At 37.8% G+C, this 19073-nt stretch overlaps 1 long non-coding RNA gene across 6 annotated transcripts; it reads left to right on the top strand.

The window, feature by feature from the left end:
• The first annotated feature begins 363 nt into the window (after positions 1-363).
• LOC143419111 (uncharacterized) lies at positions 364-10364 on the top strand. Of its 6 annotated transcripts, none has more exons than XR_013099076.1 (9): positions 373-1958; positions 2499-2660; positions 2913-3021; positions 3127-3246; positions 3389-3550; positions 7432-7545; positions 8272-8429; positions 8858-8915; positions 9869-10364. It is a non-coding gene; the product is annotated as an uncharacterized LOC143419111 (long non-coding RNA). The 6 variants fall into 6 exon arrangements; XR_013099077.1 differs by having other exon boundaries at positions 375-1958; positions 2913-2951; XR_013099080.1 differs by having other exon boundaries at positions 364-1958; positions 2499-3021; positions 7432-7538.
• The last annotated feature ends 8709 nt before the right edge of the window (positions 10365-19073 follow it).

Here is a 19073-nt window from a genome sequence, read left to right as displayed (position 1 = left end):
TCATAGACTTCAAAGGTGCACCTGAATAAACATGCTATACCATACATCCAATAAGAGAGAGGAGGCACACTCTTGATCAAGAAAAAACATAAGCGCACGCCTTTGATCTCTCTCCCCACCCCCCCCCCCCTCTCTCTCTTTCTCTCTCTCTCTCTCTCTCTCTCACACACACACACACACACACACACACACACACACACACCTACACACACACACACACACACACACACACACATGCACATACATACATACACAATACCATTTTATGGTGGTTAGCTGTTTTATTGTCATGCATTTTACAAGGTAAGATAACCATGTCCTGCAATCAAAACCACTGAAAATGTCTATGGTGGTGCTGTGCCTAATATTGTGCTGGTGTATGCTGGGTAATCGCACAGCTAGCGACTGGGTGACTTTATTCACCCGCTTCGGCTGTTATCAGTCCATATCCCCTAGATATGGACCATCTCCTGCTAGATTGTTCAGAAGGTTGTTATCATCCATCCAGATGGAGGATCACTAACAGGAGCGTGGGAAGACTCCAGAATCCACTCTGGCTGCAATCCGGTGGATACAGCAGTGTGTACAGGTAAGACCGTTTAAACGGACAGCATTTATAGAATGACTATTAAAAGTCAGACCAGCGAGTGTCAATAATGTTAATGTGGTTATGTTAGTAATACACCGAGTGCTAATATAACAGCTTTAAGATGCATTTGTAGATGTTATACCGTCTTTATGGTGCTAGCTTAAAGTTACGGTGTAAACGTTAGCTTATATTGGAGTAAAGCTGTTACTGTTTAAACGATGTTAGCACAGAAATATTAGCTTCTGTCATGACTGACGAAGTTACTAGTTAATAAAGTTTCCAGTAAAGTGTTTAATCGCAGCCACAGACTGACAGCAAATATCTTGATTAGCTTTCAGTGCATCTGTAATAAATATGTGCAAGTTTCAGTGCTTCGTTTAAACTGTATGATACTTATACTGACCCAGGGTCAGTGTAAAATACAATCCTAGCTGTGTGAACAAAGCCTGGCTCCTTTAATCCTGAATGAAAAACCTCAGGATGCAGGCTATTATTACTCTTTCCTGCTGGCACACCTGTCACACCTGAGAGTCAGCTAGAAACTTACAGTGACGTGGACATCATGCAAAGACTGCCAGACTCTGTAATACTGCAAATGATCAGTGACTCAAGTTAACACTAAACTTTAAACGGTACCTCTGTGTCTCTGTGTGCTGAACATTTAGGATTGAGTCAGGCTGCATCTGTGTTAGTCCTCTGACAGACTGGTGACCTGTCCAGGTGTGCTCTACCTATGACTACTGGGACAGGCTCTAGCTCCTGTAATAGAAATTTTATGTTATTCTCATTTAAAGCATTTAAGTGCTTATGCATATGCTTAGTTGTGACACTGTTATAGACTGTTCAATGAAAGTTTCTAAAACTAGATGAACTTACTTCAGCAGTTTGAGAAAACAACTCCCTTTACAGGTGCTGATAACGTCAAGGGCACAAAACAGCATAACCATTGATCCGTTAGGTTTCATAGCGAGACACGTGAAGTGGCAGAGCTGACATGACTGAACTGTGATGTTTGATGTGTGTTTGCTCTCCTGTGCACAGTAATAAATAGCATGATCACAGCTCTTTCTGTGTTGCAGACTTTATTTTAAAAATTCCATGACATCTACTATAACTGAACCAACCTGGTGCTCTTCATTTATGGAGGCTGTTGAGTCTGAATGTTGGATGTTGTGTATCTCGTGTTCTCTGGGCTTTGTTGTCCTCAGTCTTTTTGCAGGATCAGAAAACAAAACCGGGAGGCGCGTAAATGTTTCTTCTCCATGATGTTTCTTCAAATGTTTCTTCTGGATGATGATATGACCGTGACACGGGATGCCACCTTTGGTCTTGTGACGAAGCAAAGCTCAGGAAGAAGTGTGATTAAATGGTACCCACATGTTGAGAAGGATGTACAGGGCACCTGCAGCCAAATCCAAGCTTCAGCTTAGTTGTAGTTGCAGAATGCTATAGGACTGAGACATCTAAGGCATCAAATGTTTGATTAAACGGATGAAAAAGAGAAGTTTTTTCCCTATAATTATCACTTCTTAAAATCTGTAGCAACTTCAAGTCTGTCAGCATGCTGAGCATGCTCAGAATGTGACAATATATTTTTGTTCAATATTTAATTTCTTTCAGTTGCAATTGTTAAATGAAAAAATATATATTCTTATAATTTAGCAAACGAATTTATCAAAAAAAAAAAGATACATATATCTGTATTAGTTTTAGTAAATTAATTTGACACCTGTATTGAAAATACCATATTGTATTCATACAGAATCAGTATGGTATCATTGTTTGTCTGTTCACTGATTGTTGAAGCTAAGAGCTACTTTGATCTGTTTAGATCTAAAGTATCCAAAGTTGAGTTCTAATGTTTCTTCACCCCTGTGTGTGTGATATGTGATTTCCTACATGCTGGCAGAGCAGAGCAGCAGTTTGTGCTCACAGATGGTGACGGTGTGGAGAGATGGTGGTATTTCCTCAGAAGAACCAGCAGAGTCACAAAGGACACCAGTCCATCTCACCACCTTGACTTGCTGACTGATGTTCGTCTGCACTGCACAGAGGAAATCAACTGACCGAGGTTTGTCCAGTGACGTGTTATGAAATGTATATTTGTTTTATGCTTACAGATATGTTTTTCTTGACAGAGGCTCTGCAGAGGTTAGACAAAGCAGAGAAAACATGTGCTTTACATTTTACTGTGATTTATTGAGATATTTGTTGCCTGATGTTCAGCAGGAATGGAGAAATAGAATCAAAGGGAGATGTTTTTCCTGTTTTTGTAATGATGTAAGTAAATCTTCAATATTATTTATTTGCTTGGTTATATTAGGAGCGTTTCTGAGTGAGGGGGAGAGGAGTCATCATCCAGGTAAAGTGACGTGGATCAGTGGATACACTTGTCTCCCCTTTAAAGGAGACGATCCAAGTCATCCTTAAATGTTAGCGCTTTCAAATACACAAACATTTTTAAAGGACAAAAATGAACATCCAACTTTGACTGTAATACAAAATAAATCTTTGCATGTGTGTTTTCAAACTCTCAGATGGGCAGTATATCAGTCTTGGACTGTCTAACCTGCCGGAGCAGCACTGAATGACCACCGCACGAGCATGTTCCTGCAACATTCAGCATCTGATCCTTCATCTGTGTGCTTCTGCTTTTGGTAAGTAGAGTTACCCAACTCCAGTAACTCTAAACACATGCCATCCATTTCTAACGGCCTGGTTACTTCCTGTCAGTTACTTTAGAAACCATGTGGTCACCTGACCTAACACTGTTTCTTCTTCTTCCCCTTAATGTTGAAGTGTCAAATGTCAAACAGCTGGAGAAGAAACTACACCAGTGTACTGGGATGTTTCAGCAACACGTGCCAGATGCTGTTCCTTCATGGTGACATCACCAGAGACAGTCCCGCCCACCTCAGGACCCATTGATTATGATGATCTGATCCATCAAACCCCCAGCAGGTGAACTTTATTCATGACATAACACCGCAACAATGTAAAAAATTAAACAGCAACAGTCTAAATGTAAAGTGCATTCTAAAGTCCTCTTCAATAAATTGTATGCAAAGAGTCATTCAGGTCACTACAGAACCCAGAGTCTTCATCATTAAATCTCTGGTTGCTTCATTTTTTCTATCCTATATCAGATATTTTAAAGGTTAGCTTAGGTAAAGTTCCATTCTCATGGTGAGGCAAAGTGCTTTATGTGTGTGTGTGCGCGTGTCATGAACGGCTATAAAAGGCCTATAATTAAAGAACAAAGCGGGGTTTGAGTTCGAGTTGCGGCAGACTGTCACTACTTGTAAATGGAACGCAGCCTTCCTACGGCGGACAGCTAATAACAGGAATCGGACGCGGTCCAGCCAAGTCCACAGCAACCACCATAGCAACCGCCTAGCATGACCTTAAAAACATATTCTGTCTTCATAACTATCAAAATCGTGAAATGATTTGCAAAGTGTGAAAGTGTTACAGCTGCAGAGAGCTATGGCGGTATCTATGGAAGCTGTTTACATAGCTAATAATATACGATGTAACCATGGAGACAGTCAGTCACTTGAGCTAGCCGTGCATGTTTACTACAGTGAATAAGGTGATTGAGTGCACAGCGTCCACACTCTGCAGGGGGTAAAGACATTACTTCAATATTGTTTTATATTGATATATATTAGCCTTCTGTTGACCATCACCTCAGGTTCACCATTACAGTTTCAGATTACAGATGCACACTGTCTAAACACATTCAAAAACTCATGTCTCAGAAATAAGCACAGCTGTTCATGTTTGTCATTAGAGTTTTATTTGTAAGAAAATTATGAACTTCATATTGTGCATTAAATAAAAGAACATTTCACAACTCTGAGTCAACAGAAACAGGTAACAGAAATGTCTCTAATGTGTACAGTGTAGTGTAAGCATTAAAAGATCATAAAGGAAAAACTAACATTTATGTGAAACTAATTGTAATAAAAAATGAGCAGGTGCTTTATAGATTTAAAAGAAAGAATCTGAAAACAACACTTTTTTGGTCTAAGTGATCAAAGTAGAAAACAGAACTGATGTTCAAGAACAAACCGTAGCTGCACTAATATTACACATCTCGATCGTTGTACTGAACAGACATTGTTGCTTTTAAAACCACATGCAGTGTGTGACCATGACTGTTCACTGAGACCATGAACGCCACTTCGCTGAAGCATTCTTCTTCTTCTTCTTGCCATTAAATTGGAAGCAGAAGCAGCACGAGCTGATTTGATCTACTGAAAGGAAAAAGCAGAACATCTGAGTTGAAACCAGTCAGCTGAAATCATTAAGACAGGAACAAATTCAATGCAGTGTCTCAAGTGGCTTAGCCTGTTACAACTGTTGATACAAGCTAAATACGGTTAACACACAGTGTCAGGGAGCTCCAGTGTGGGAACTAGTGGCTTTAGGTTTGTAGTCATTTAACTTTCATCCATTCATTCATTTAATTCAGGAGGAAGAAATGCCAGGTTGGTGCAGGCTGGTTACATGCATTTGGTCCCATGCTGTCTTTAATTAAACGACTTGGTTCATTTTATGGCTGGGCTGTATGTGGGGTTATATCATGTTATTTGGGCAGGAGTACCTGTCCCCTGTTAGACTTAGAAAGTTTCTCCATAAGTAGAGTTTCTAACTCTTCTAGCACATCTGTGGCTGACAGCTTTTTGGTGGCTCTTTTTACCCCACACTGGTTGTGAGTGTGTAAATAGCCCCACTAGTTATTTTGGGTTGCAGTTAACTAGGGAGGAAGGGGTGGGTATGCCATGATTAGGTGAATAACAATTATATGTGATACATAAATTTCACAATGCATGCATATATCTCTATCAATTAAACCTGGCCTGAGGGCTGCCATTTTTTACATTCAGTTATTTCTCTTAGAAATGTTGGAACTAAATAATGAATGTGTTACAGTTAAAGTGAAACACTGGTCAGTGTAAATGGCTCATTGGGACACAGAAACCTTTAAATTAAACCTGATATCTAGTGTCAAACAATATCAAAGCTGTAAAAGATGTTTACATTCAGAATTTATAAAACTATGATTGTAAATAAATTCAAACAAGTGAGCTTTTCTCTTTGTGCTGAATATCAACACTGTGGTTTCTTAGACTGTAAGCTTTACTTTAGTGCAACCAGTTGCAGAAGCTGCCACTCCAAATGTCTTTTGATAACAAGAAAAAAATACCTTTTCAGTACACGGCCTGAAGTTCTTCTCCGACATCTTCTGCAATCGGCTTTGTCTGCTGGTTTGAAGACAATAAACCACAAAAAAGATGATTTAGTCACTTTGTCTGCGTCATGCAGCTCGAATGTGTCGTGTAACAATGTTGAATAGCCGTCGTTATCCCTCTGCTTTGAGCCTTTTATCAAAAGTTACAGCTAACTTCATGAAGTTGTACAAAAAGGCTTCATTTCGCCGAGACAGTGCGTTTCTGACTATTACATGCATTTGAATGGAGTTCTTACACGAAACAAAGTATAAGTTTTCATTATGTGAATAACTTGTATTTTACACTGACCCTGGGTCAGTATCAACTTCATGAAGACAGCTGTAACTTTTGATAGAGGACTCACACACACACATATTTATGGCTTTGCCTTATAGAATTCAGCATCTCCGTGCTGAGGAAATAGGTTTTGCAGCTGTTTGAGCTAAGATTTTCAAGTTATTCACAAATTGAAAACCTATACTTTGTGTCGGTCGAGTTCTCCATTCAAATACGTGTAATAGCGAGAAACGCACTAACGTGGTGAAATAAAGCGTTTTTCCATAAACTTCATAAAGACAGCTATAAATTTTGAGAGAAGACTCACACACACATTGGGGGGATATTGAAGTCTATAAGATAAAGCCATGAATATCTTTGTCTGAGTCTTCTATCAAAAGTTACAGCAAGCTCTATGAAGTTGATGAGAAACGCTTTACTTCGCCAAGACAGTGCGTTTCTCACTGTTACATGCATTTGAATTTAGTTCTTGCCCGACACAAAGTATAGGTTTTAATTTGTGAATAACTTGAAAATCTTAGCTCAAACAGCTGCAAAACCTATTTCCTGAGCACTGAGATGCTGAATTCTATAAGGCAAAGCCATAAATATGTGTGTGTGATTCTTCTATCAACAGTTACAGCTGTCTTCTTGAAGTTGATACTGACCCAGGGTCAGTGTAAAATACAATCCTAGCTGTGTGAACAAAGCTTGGCTCCTTTAATCCTGCATGACAAACCTCAGGATGCAGGTTATTATTACTCTTTCCTGCTGGCACACCTGAGAGTCAGCTAGAAACTTACAGTGACGTGGACATCATGCAAAGACTGCCAGACTCTGTAATACTGTGAATGATCAGTGACTCAAGTTAACACTAAACTTTAAACAGTACCTCTGTGTCTCTGTGTGCTGAACATTTAGGATTGAGTCTGCATTGACTTTATTTATTGAGACTTTAATGTGCTAAAAGCAGGTTGAAGACAGCTCAGAAACATTTGAAGATTAAAATTTAGCATTATGGCTGCTGGTGGTTTGTAAAGCCTATACTCAGCTGTAGTTTTTGTTACTAATTTATGTTTGTTGTTGTTTAACACAGATTTCAGAAGAGCAAATATGCTTAATAGTTTAACTAGATTTCATTTGTCAGTGTGGGACTGCTGAGTCACCTGAAGAACTCATTTCATTCATTCTCCACATGATGTTCATATACAGAAATGTTTCACAGGAACTGGTTCCTCCCAAACTGTGAACTAGTGTGTTTCCATAGATTATCTCTGTATGAATGTACTTTTAAATGAAGGCAAGTGTTTGTCCTTTTTTGTTCCTCAGTTACAGTACGTGATATCTTGATATCAGGCGGTCAACACTGGGGGAAGACAAGAAGCAGACGTACTTCCAAGAGGGAGCTGCAGTGAGGACACAGCCAGGTCACTGAGGTCAGAGGTCAGAATCTGAAACAGCTCAGGTTTATATTTTAGGGGTTATAAAAAATCAAAATGTATTTATGAAGAAACCTTTAAATAATAGTCATAATTATGATTATTATAAGAAATATCAAACATTTAAGTGGATTTTCTGTTACACATATTGTATTAGCCCTGCAATAAACTGGCAGCCTGTCTTTGTCCTGTATCAGCTGGGATAGGCTTCATCCTCCCGCAACCCTGAATTGGATACATTGTATTCCAATTATGTAATCTGATCATTTACAAACTCAAGGTATCTAATCAAAATGTAAGTAATAATTATAAAATGGGAAAGCAGAAATAAGTGTGACATAAATGTAAATGTGTTAGCTGACATAGAGGACAGCTACATGTAGTCTGAAAAACCTTTGTTGTCAAGTTTGCAGGTATATCAGCACGAGACATTCTTACATAGAAGAGTCTGTTAAAGTCTCTAACTCAGCGAAGCATTATTGGTCCCGTCTGTTTGGATAAATATAGTAAGTTGATGTTTGTCCATTTATTGACACATTTTCTTAAGTGCTTATCCAGTTCAGGATCACAGTGGAGCTGCAGCTGGATATGTTCATTAAATAAACCTTACAAAAGTTAACAATAAACCTGCATCCATGTACGTTGTTGTCCACAGGATAAGAAAATCAAACTGGAACACTGTGGAACATGTTAATAAATGTTTGTGTGTTTATGCCTGTGTCTTTCACAGGAGGCGCTGGAAGGTTTCCCTAATAGTTCCTGGTGAATCAAAGCAGAACCATAAAGGTTGCTGGATTGCATGATGGCCTTACCCCTGAGCAGTCATCCTGTTAAAGGAGGAACCAGTTAGAAGCTGTTTTCAAAGTAGCTGAGCAGATTTCATCTCAAGTAAGCGATTAACTGTTTGTTCATCTGTTCTGCCACTTAAAGAGCATTTAAGGACGTCTTTTGAGTGTCCAGCTGAATTAATTCTACTGGCTCTCATGGTCATTTGTTATTATAGACATATTTTTCATGTTCATCCAGCTATTTAGTAAATTCTATCTATTTAGTAATATCCGTCAGCTATAAAATGTAATATAAATATAAAAAATATCTAAATATCTCCTGCACTTTATATTTTAATGATGTAAGTCTGTTATCGTGTTACATTAGCATTCCTCACATATCAATGAGATGCTGTACAGTACAATCCTACTGACGCAGCAGAGGGATAACGACGGCTATTCAACATCGTTACACGACACATTCGAGCTGCATGACACAGACAAAGTGACTAAATCATCTTTTTTATGGTTTTTCTGTCTTCAAACCAGCAGACAAAGCCGATTGCAGAAGATTTCGGAGAAGAACTTCAGGCCGTGTACTGAAAAGGTATTTTTTTCTTGTTATCAAAAGACATTTGGAGTGGCAGCTTCTGCAACTGGTTGCACTAAAGTAAAGCTTACAGTCTAAGAAACCACAGTGTTGATATTCAGCACAAAGAGAAAAGCTCACTTGTTTGAATTTATTTACAATCATAGTTTTATAAATTCTGAATGTAAACATCTTTTACAGCTTTGATATTGTTTGACACTAGATATCAGGTTTAATTTAAAGGTTTCTGTGTCCCAATGAGCCATTTACACTGACCAGTGTTTCACTTTAACTGTAACACATTCATTATTTAGTTCCAACATTTCTAAGAGAAATAACTGAATGTAAAAAATGGCAGCCCTCAGGCCAGGTTTAATTGATAGAGATATATGCATGCATTGTGAAATTTATGTATCACATATAATTGTTATTCACCTAATCATGGCATACCCACCCCTTCCTCCCTAGTTAACTGCAACCCAAAATAACTAGTGGGGCTATTTACACACTCACAACCAGTGTGGGGTAAAAAGAGCCACCAAAAAGCTGTCAGCCACAGATGTGCTAGAAGAGTTAGAAACTCTACTTATGGAGAAACTTTCTAAGTCTAACAGGGGACAGGTACTCCTGCCCAAATAACATGATATAACCCCACATACAGCCCAGCCATAAAATGAACCAAGTCGTTTAATTAAAGACAGCATGGGACCAAATGCATGTAACCAGCCTGCACCAACCTGGCATTTCTTCCTCCTGAATTAAATGAATGAATGGATGAAAGTTAAATGACTACAAACCTAAAGCCACTAGTTCCCACACTGGAGCTCCCTGACACTGTGTGTTAACCGTATTTAGCTTGTATCAACAGTTGTAACAGGCTAAGCCACTTGAGACACTGCATTGAATTTGTTCCTGTCTTAATGATTTCAGCTGACTGGTTTCAACTCAGATGTTCTGCTTTTTCCTTTCAGTAGATCAAATCAGCTCGTGCTGCTTCTGCTTCCAATTTAATGGCAAGAAGAAGAAGAAGAATGCTTCAGCGAAGTGGCGTTCATGGTCTCAGTGAACAGTCATGGTCACACACTGCATGTGGTTTTAAAAGCAACAATGTCTGTTCAGTACAACGATCGAGATGTGTAATATTAGTGCAGCTACGGTTTGTTCTTGAACATCAGTTCTGTTTTCTACTTTGATCACTTAGACCAAAAAAGTGTTGTTTTCAGATTCTTTCTTTTAAATCTATAAAGCACCTGCTCATTTTTTATTACAATTAGTTTCACATAAATGTTAGTTTTTCCTTTATGATCTTTTAATGCTTACACTACACTGTACACATTAGAGACATTTCTGTTACCTGTTTCTGTTGACTCAGAGTTGTGAAATGTTCTTTTATTTAATGCACAATATGAAGTTCATAATTTTCTTACAAATAAAACTCTAATGACAAACATGAACAGCTGTGCTTATTTCTGAGACATGAGTTTTTGAATGTGTTTAGACAGTGTGCATCTGTAATCTGAAACTGTAATGGTGAACCTGAGGTGATGGTCAACAGAAGGCTAATATATATCAATATAAAACAATATTGAAGTAATGTCTTTACCCCCTGCAGAGTGTGGACGCTGTGCACTCAATCACCTTATTCACTGTAGTAAACATGCACGGCTAGCTCAAGTGACTGACTGTCTCCATGGTTACATCGTATATTATTAGCTATGTAAACAGCTTCCATAGATACCGCCATAGCTCTCTGCAGCTGTAACACTTTCACACTTTGCAAATCATTTCACGATTTTGATAGTTATGAAGACAGAATATGTTTTTAAGGTCATGCTAGGCGGTTGCTATGGTGGTTGCTGTGGACTTGGCTGGACCGCGTCCGATTCCTGTTATTAGCTGTCCGCCGTAGGAAGGCTGCGTTCCATTTACAAGTAGTGACAGTCTGCCGCAACTCGAACTCAAACCCCGCTTTGTTCTTTAATTATAGGCCTTTTATAGCCGTTCATGACACGCGCATACACACACATAAAGCACTTTGCCTCACCATGAGAATGGAACTTTACCTAAGCTAACCTTTAAAATATCTGATATAGGATAGAAAAATGAAGCAACCAGAGATTTAATGATGAAGACTGTCTTGGCGAAATAAAGCGTTTTTGAACAACTTCATATAAATCGCTGTAACTTTTGATAGAAGACTCAGACAAACATGTTTATGGCTTTATCTTATAGAACTCAATATCCCCGTGCTGGGCAAACAGGTTTTGCAGCCGTTTGAGCTAAGATTTTAAAATGATTCACATAATGAAAACCTATACTTTGTTTCAGGCGAGTTTCCCATTCAAATGCATGTAACAGTGAGAAACGCATTGTCTTGGCGAAATAAAGCATTTTTGTACAACTTCATATAAATCGCTGTTACTTTTGATAGAAGACTCAGAAACACATGTTCATGGCTTTATCTTATAGAACTCAATATCCCCGTGCTGGGCAAACAGGGTTTGCAGCCGATTGAGCTAAGATTTTAAAATTATTCACATAATGAAAACCTATACTTTGTCTCGGGCGAGTTTCCCATTCAAATGCATGTAACAGTGAGAAACGCATTGTCTTGGCGAAATAAAGCGTTTTTGAACAACTTCATATAAATCGCTGTAACTTTTGATAGAAGACTCAGACAAACATGTTTATGGCTTTATCTTATAGAACTCAATATCCCCGTGCTGGGCAAACAGAACAGGTTTTGCAGCCGTTTGAGCTAAGATTTTAAAATTATTCACATAATGAAAACCTATACTTTTTCTCGGGCGAGTTTCCCATTCAAATGCATGTAACAGTGAGAAACGCATTGTCTTGGCGAAATAAAGCGTTTTTGAACAACTTCATATAAATCGCTGTAACTTTTGATAGAAGACTCAGACAAACATGTTTATGGCTTTATCTTATATAACTCAATATCCCCGTGCTGGGCAAACAGAACAGGTTTTGCAGCCGTTTGAGCTAAGATTTTAAAATTATTCACATTATGAAAACCTATACTTTGTCTCGGGCGAGTTTCCCATTCAAATGCATGTAACAGTGAGAAACACACTGTCTTGGCGAAATAAAGCGTTTTTGAACAACTTCATATAAATCGCTGTAACCTTTGATAGAAAACTCAGAAACACATGTTCATGGCTTTATCTTATAGAACTCAATATCCCCGTGCTGGGCAAACAGGTTTTGCAGCCGTTTGAGCTAAGATTTTAAAATTATTCACATAATGAAAACCTATACTTTGTCTCGGGCGAGTTTCCCATTCAAATGCATGTAACAGTGAGAAACACACAGTCTTGGCGAAAGAAAGCGTTTTCGTACAACTTCATATAAATCGCTGTTACTTTTGATAGAAGACTCAGAAACACATGTTCATGGCTTTATCTTATAGAACTCAATATCCCCGTGCTGGGCAAACAGAACAGGTTTTGCAGCCGTTTGAGCTAAGATTTTAAAATTATTCACATAATGAAAACCTATACTTTTTCTCGGGCGAGTTTCCCATTCAAATGCATGTAACAGTGAGAAACGCATTGTCTTGGCGAAATAAAGCGTTTTTGAACAACTTCATATAAATCGCTGTAACTTTTGATAGAAGACTCAGACAAACATGTTTATGGCTTTATCTTATATAACTCAATATCCCCGTGCTGGGCAAACAGAACAGGTTTTGCAGCCGTTTGAGCTAAGATTTTAAAATTATTCACATTATGAAAACCTATACTTTGTCTCGGGCGAGTTTCCCATTCAAATGCATGTAACAGTGAGAAACACACTGTCTTGGCGAAATAAAGCGTTTTTGAACAACTTCATATAAATCGCTGTAACCTTTGATAGAAAACTCAGAAACACATGTTCATGGCTTTATCTTATAGAACTCAATATCCCCGTGCTGGGCAAACAGGTTTTGCAGCCGTTTGAGCTAAGATTTTAAAATTATTCACATAATGAAAACCTATACTTTGTCTCGGGCGAGTTTCCCATTCAAATGCATGTAACAGTGAGAAACACACAGTCTTGGCGAAAGAAAGCGTTTTCGTACAACTTCATATAAATCGCTGTTACTTTTGATAGAAGACTCAGAAACACATGTTCATGGCTTTATCTTATAGAACTCAATATCCCCGTGCTGGGCAAACAGGGTTTGCAGCCGATTGAGCTAAGATTTTAAAATTATTCACATAATGAAAACCTATACTTTGTTTCAGGCGAGTTTCCCATTCAAATGCATGTAACAGTGAGAAACGCATTGTCTTGGCGAAATAAAGCGTTTTTGAACAACTTCATATAAATCGCTGTAACCTTTGATAGAAGACTCAGACAAACATGTTTATGGCTTTATCTTATATAACTCAATATCCCCGTGCTGGGCAAACAGAACAGGTTTTGCAGCCGTTTGAGCTAAGATTTTAAAATTATTCACATAATGAAAACCTATACTTTGTCTCGGGCGAGTTTCCCATTCAAATGCATGTAACAGTGAGAAACGCATTGTCTTGGCGAAAGAAAGCATTTTAGTACAACTTCATATAAATCGCTGTTACTTTTGATAGAAGACTCAGACAAACATGTTCATGGCTTTATCTTATAGAACTCAATATCCCCGTGCTGGGCAAACAGAACAGGTTTTGCAGCCGTTTGAGCTAAGATTTTAAAATTATTCACATAATGAAAACCTATACTTTTTCTCGGGCGAGTTTCCCATTCAAATGCATGTAACAGTGAGAAACGCATTGTCTTGGCGAAATAAAGCGTTTTTGAACAACTTCATATAAATCGCTGTAACTTTTGATAGAAGACTCAGACAAACATGTTTATGGCTTTATCTTATAGAACTCAATATCCCCGTGCTGGGCAAACAGAACAGGTTTTGCAGCCGTTTGAGCTAAGATTTTAAAATTATTCACATAATGAAAACCTATACTTTTTCTCGGGCGAGTTTCCCATTCAAATGCATGTAACAGTGAAAACGCATTGTCTTGGCGAAATAAAGCGTTTTTGAACAACTTCATATAAATCGCTGTAACTTTTGATAGAAGACTCAGACAAACATGTTTATGGCTTTATCTTATATAACTCAATATCCCCGTGCTGGGCAAACAGAACAGGTTTTGCAGCCGTTTGAGCTAAGATTTTAAAATTATTCACATAATGAAAACCTATACTTTGTCTCGGGCGAGTTTCCCATTCAAATGCATGTAACAGTGAGAAACGCATTGTCTTGGCGAAAGAAAGCATTTTAGTACAACTTCATATAAATCGCTGTTACTTTTGATAGAAGACTCAGACAAACATGTTCATGGCTTTATCTTATAGAACTCAATATCCCCGTGCTGGGCAAACAGAACAGGTTTTGCAGCCGTTTGAGCTAAGATTTTAAAATTATTCACATAATGAAAACCTATACTTTTTCTCGGGCGAGTTTCCCATTCAAATGCATGTAACAGTGAGAAAGGCATTGTCTTGGCGAAATAAAGCGTTTTTGAACAACTTCATATAAATCGCTGTAACTTTTGATAGAAGACTCAGACAAACATGTTTATGGCTTTATCTTATATAACTCAATATCCCCGTGCTGGGCAAACAGAACAGGTTTTGCAGCCGTTTGAGCTAAGATTTTAAAATTATTCACATAATGAAAACCTATACTTTGTCTCGGGCGAGTTTCCCATTCAAATGCATGTAACAGTGAGAAACACACTGTCTTGGCGAAATAAAGCGTTTTTGAACAACTTCATATAAATCGCTGTAACCTTTGATAGAAAACTCAGAAACACATGTTCATGGCTTTATCTTATAGAACTCAATATCCCCGTGCTGGGCAAACAGGTTTTGCAGCCGATTGAGCTAAGATTTTAAAATTATTCACATAATGAAAACCTATACTTTGTTTCAGGCGAGTTTCCCATTCAAATGCATGTAACAGTGAGAAACACACTGTCTTGGCGAAATAAAGCATGTTTGAACAACTTCATATAAATCGCTGTAACTTTTGATAGAAGACTCAGACAAACATGTTCATGGCTTTATCTTATAGAACTCAATATCCCCGTGCTGGGCAAACAGGTTTTGCAGCCGTTTGAGCTAAGATTTTAAAATTATTCACATAATGAAAACCTATACTTTGTTTCAGGCGAGTTTCCCATTCAAATGCATGTAACAGTGAGAAACGCATTGTCTTGGCGAAATAAAGCGTTTTTGAACAACTTCATATAAATCGCTGTAACCTTTGATAGAAGACTCAGACAAACATGTTTATGGCTTTATCTTATATAACTCAATATCCCCGTGCTGGGCAAACAGAACAGGTTTTGCAGCCGTTTGAGCTAAGATTTTAAAATTATTCACATAATGAAAACCTATACTTTGTTTCAGGCGAGTTTCCCATTCAAATGCATGTAACAGTGAGAAACACACTGTCTTGGCGAAATAAAGCATTTTTGAACAACTTCATATAAATCGCTGTAACTTTTGATAGAAGACTCAGACAAACATGTTCATGGCTTTATCTTATAGAACTCAATATCCCCGTGCTGGGCAAACAGGTTTTGCAGCCGTTTGAGCTAAGATTTTAAAATTATTCACATAATGAAAACCTATACTTTGTCTCGGGCGAGTTTCCCATTCAAATGCATGTAACAGTGAGAAACGCATTGTCTTGGCGAAAGAAAGCATTTTAGTACAACTTCATATAAATCGCTGTTACTTTTGATAGAAGACTCAGACAAACATGTTCATGGCTTTATCTTATAGAACTCAATATCCCCGTGCTGGGCAAACAGGTTTTGCAGCCGATTGAGCTAAGATTTTAAAATTATTCACATAATGAAAACCTATACTTTTTCTCGGGCGAGTTTCCCATTCAAATGCATGTAACAGTGAGAAACGCATTGTCTTGGCGAAATAAAGCGTTTTTGAACAACTTCATATAAATCGCTGTAACTTTTGATAGAAGACTCAGACAAACATGTTTATGGCTTTATCTTATATAACTCAATATCCCCGTGCTGGGCAAACAGAACAGGTTTTGCAGCCGTTTGAGCTAAGATTTTAAAATTATTCACATAATGAAAACCTATACTTTGTTTCAGGCGAGTTTCCCATTCAAATGCATGTAACAGTGAGAAACACACTGTCTTGGCGAAATAAAGCATGTTTGAACAACTTCATATAAATCGCTGTAACTTTTGATAGAAGACTCAGACAAACATGTTCATGGCTTTATCTTATAGAACTCAATATCCCCGTGCTGGGCAAACAGGTTTTGCAGCCGTTTGAGCTAAGATTTTAAAATTATTCACATAATGAAAACCTATACTTTGTCTCGGGCGAGTTTCCCATTCAAATGCATGTAACAGTGAGAAACGCATTGTCTTGGCGAAAGAAAGCATTTTAGTACAACTTCATATAAATCGCTGTTACTTTTGATAGAAGACTCAGACAAACATGTTTATGGCTTTATCTTACAGAACTCAATATCCCCGTGCTGGGCAAACAGGTTTTGCAGCCGATTGAGCTAAGATTTTAAAATTATTCACATAATGAAAACCTATACTTTGTTTCAGGCGAGTTTCCCATTCAAATGCATGTAACAGTGAGAAACACACTGTCTTGGCGAAAGAAAGCATTTTAGTACAACTTCATATAAATCGCTGTTACTTTTGATAGAAGACTCAGAAACACATGTTTATGGCTTTATCTTACAGAACTCAATATCCCCGTGCTGGGCAAACAGGTTTTGCAGCCGATTGAGCTAAGATTTTAAAATTATTCACATAATGAAAACCTATACTTTTTCTCGGGCGAGTTTCCCATTCAAATGCATGTAACAGTGAGAAACGCATTGTCTTGGCGAAATAAAGCGTTTTTGAACAACTTCATATAAATCGCTGTAACTTTTGATAGAACACTCAGACAAACATGTTTATGGCTTTATCTTATATAACTCAATATCCCCGTGCTGGGCAAACAGAACAGGTTTTGCAGCCGATTGAGCTAAGATTTTAAAATTATTCACATAATGAAAACCTATACTTTTTCTCGGGCGAGTTTCCCATTCAAATGCATGTAACAGTGAGAAACGCATTGTCTTGGCGAAAGAAAGCATTTTAGTACAACTTCATATAAATCGCTGTTACTTTTGATAGAAGACTCAGAAACACATGTTTATGGCTTTATCTTACAGAACTCAATATCCCCGTGCTGGGCAAACAGGTTTTGCAGCCATTGAGCTAAGATTTTAAAATTATTCACATAATGAAAACCTATACTTTTTCTCGGGCGAGTTTCCCATTCAAATGCATGTAACAGTGAGAAACGCATTGTCTTGGCGAAATAAAGCGTTTTTGAACAACTTCATATAAATCGCTGTAACTTTTGATAGAAGACTCAGACAAACATGTTTATGGCTTTATCTTATAGAACTCAATATCCCCGTGCTGGGCAAACAGAACAGGTTTTGCAGCCGATTGAGCTAAGATTTTAAAATTATTCACATAATGAAAACCTATACTTTTTCTCGGGCGAGTTTCCCATTCAAATGCATGTAACAGTGAGAAACGCATTGTCTTGGCGAAAGAAAGCATTTTAGTACAACTTCATATAAATCGCTGTAACCTTTGATAGAAGACTCAGACAAACATGTTCATGGCTTTATCTTATAGAACTCAATATCCCCGTGCTGGGCAAACAGGTTTTGCAGCCGTTTGAGCTAAGATTTTAAAATTATTCACATAATGAAAACCTATACTTTGTTTCAGGCGAGTTTCCCATTCAAATGCATGTAACAGTGAGAAACACACTGTCTTGGCGAAATAAAGCATTTTTGAACAACTTCATATAAATCGCTGTAACTTTTGATAGAAGACTCAGACAAACATGTTCATGGCTTTATCTTATAGAACTCAATATCCCCGTGCTGGGCAAACAGGTTTTGCAGCCGTTTGAGCTAAGATTTTAAAATTATTCACATAATGAAAACCTATACTTTGTTTCAGGCGAGTTTCCCATTCAAATGCATGTAACAGTGAGAAACGCATTGTCTTGGCGAAATAAAGCGTTTTTGAACAACTTCATATAAATCGCTGTAACCTTTGATAGAAGACTCAGACAAACATGTTTATGGCTTTATCTTATATAACTCAATATCCCCGTGCTGGGCAAACAGAACAGGTTTTGCAGCCGTTTGAGCTAAGATTTTAAAATTATTCACATAATGAAAACCTATACTTTGTCTCGGGCGAGTTTCCCATTCAAATGCATGTAACAGTGAGAAACGCATTGTCTTGGCGAAAGAAAGCATTTTAGTACAACTTCATATAAATCGCTGTTACTTTTGATAGAAGACTCAGACAAACATGTTCATGGCTTTATCTTATAGAACTCAATATCCCCGTGCTGGGCAAACAGAACAGGTTTTGCAGCCGTTTGAGCTAAGATTTTAAAATTATTCACATAATGAAAACCTATACTTTTTCTCGGGCGAGTTTCCCATTCAAATGCATGTAACAGTGAGAAACGCATTGTCTTGGCGAAATAAAGCGTTTTTGAACAACTTCATATAAATCGCTGTAACTTTTGATAGAAGACTCAGACAAACATGTTTATGGCTTTATCTTATAGAACTCAATATCCCCGTGCTGGGCAAACAGAACAGGTTTTGCAGCCGTTTGAGCTAAGATTTTAAAATTATTCACATAATGAAAACCTATACTTTTTCTCGGGCGAGTTTCCCATTCAAATGCATGTAACAGTGAAAACGCATTGTCTTGGCGAAATAAAGCGTTTTTGAACAACTTCATATAAATCGCTGTAACTTTTGATAGAAGACTCAGACAAACATGTTTATGGCTTTATCTTATATAACTCAATATCCCCGTGCTGGGCAAACAGAACAGGTTTTGCAGCCGTTTGAGCTAAGATTTTAAAATTATTCACATAATGAAAACCTATACTTTGTCTCGGGCGAGTTTCCCATTCAAATGCATGTAACAGTGAGAAACGCATTGTCTTGGCGAAAGAAAGCATTTTAGTACAACTTCATATAAATCGCTGTTACTTTTGATAGAAGACTCAGACAAACATGTTCATGGCTTTATCTTATAGAACTCAATATCCCCGTGCTGGGCAAACAGAACAGGT

Source organism: Maylandia zebra, linkage group LG1 (assembly GCF_041146795.1).
Source record: "Maylandia zebra isolate NMK-2024a linkage group LG1, Mzebra_GT3a, whole genome shotgun sequence".
NCBI lineage: Eukaryota > Metazoa > Chordata > Actinopteri > Cichliformes > Cichlidae > Maylandia > Maylandia zebra.
The sequence above is the reverse complement of the archived record's forward strand: the minus strand, read 5'-3'. Positions and strand labels throughout refer to the sequence as shown.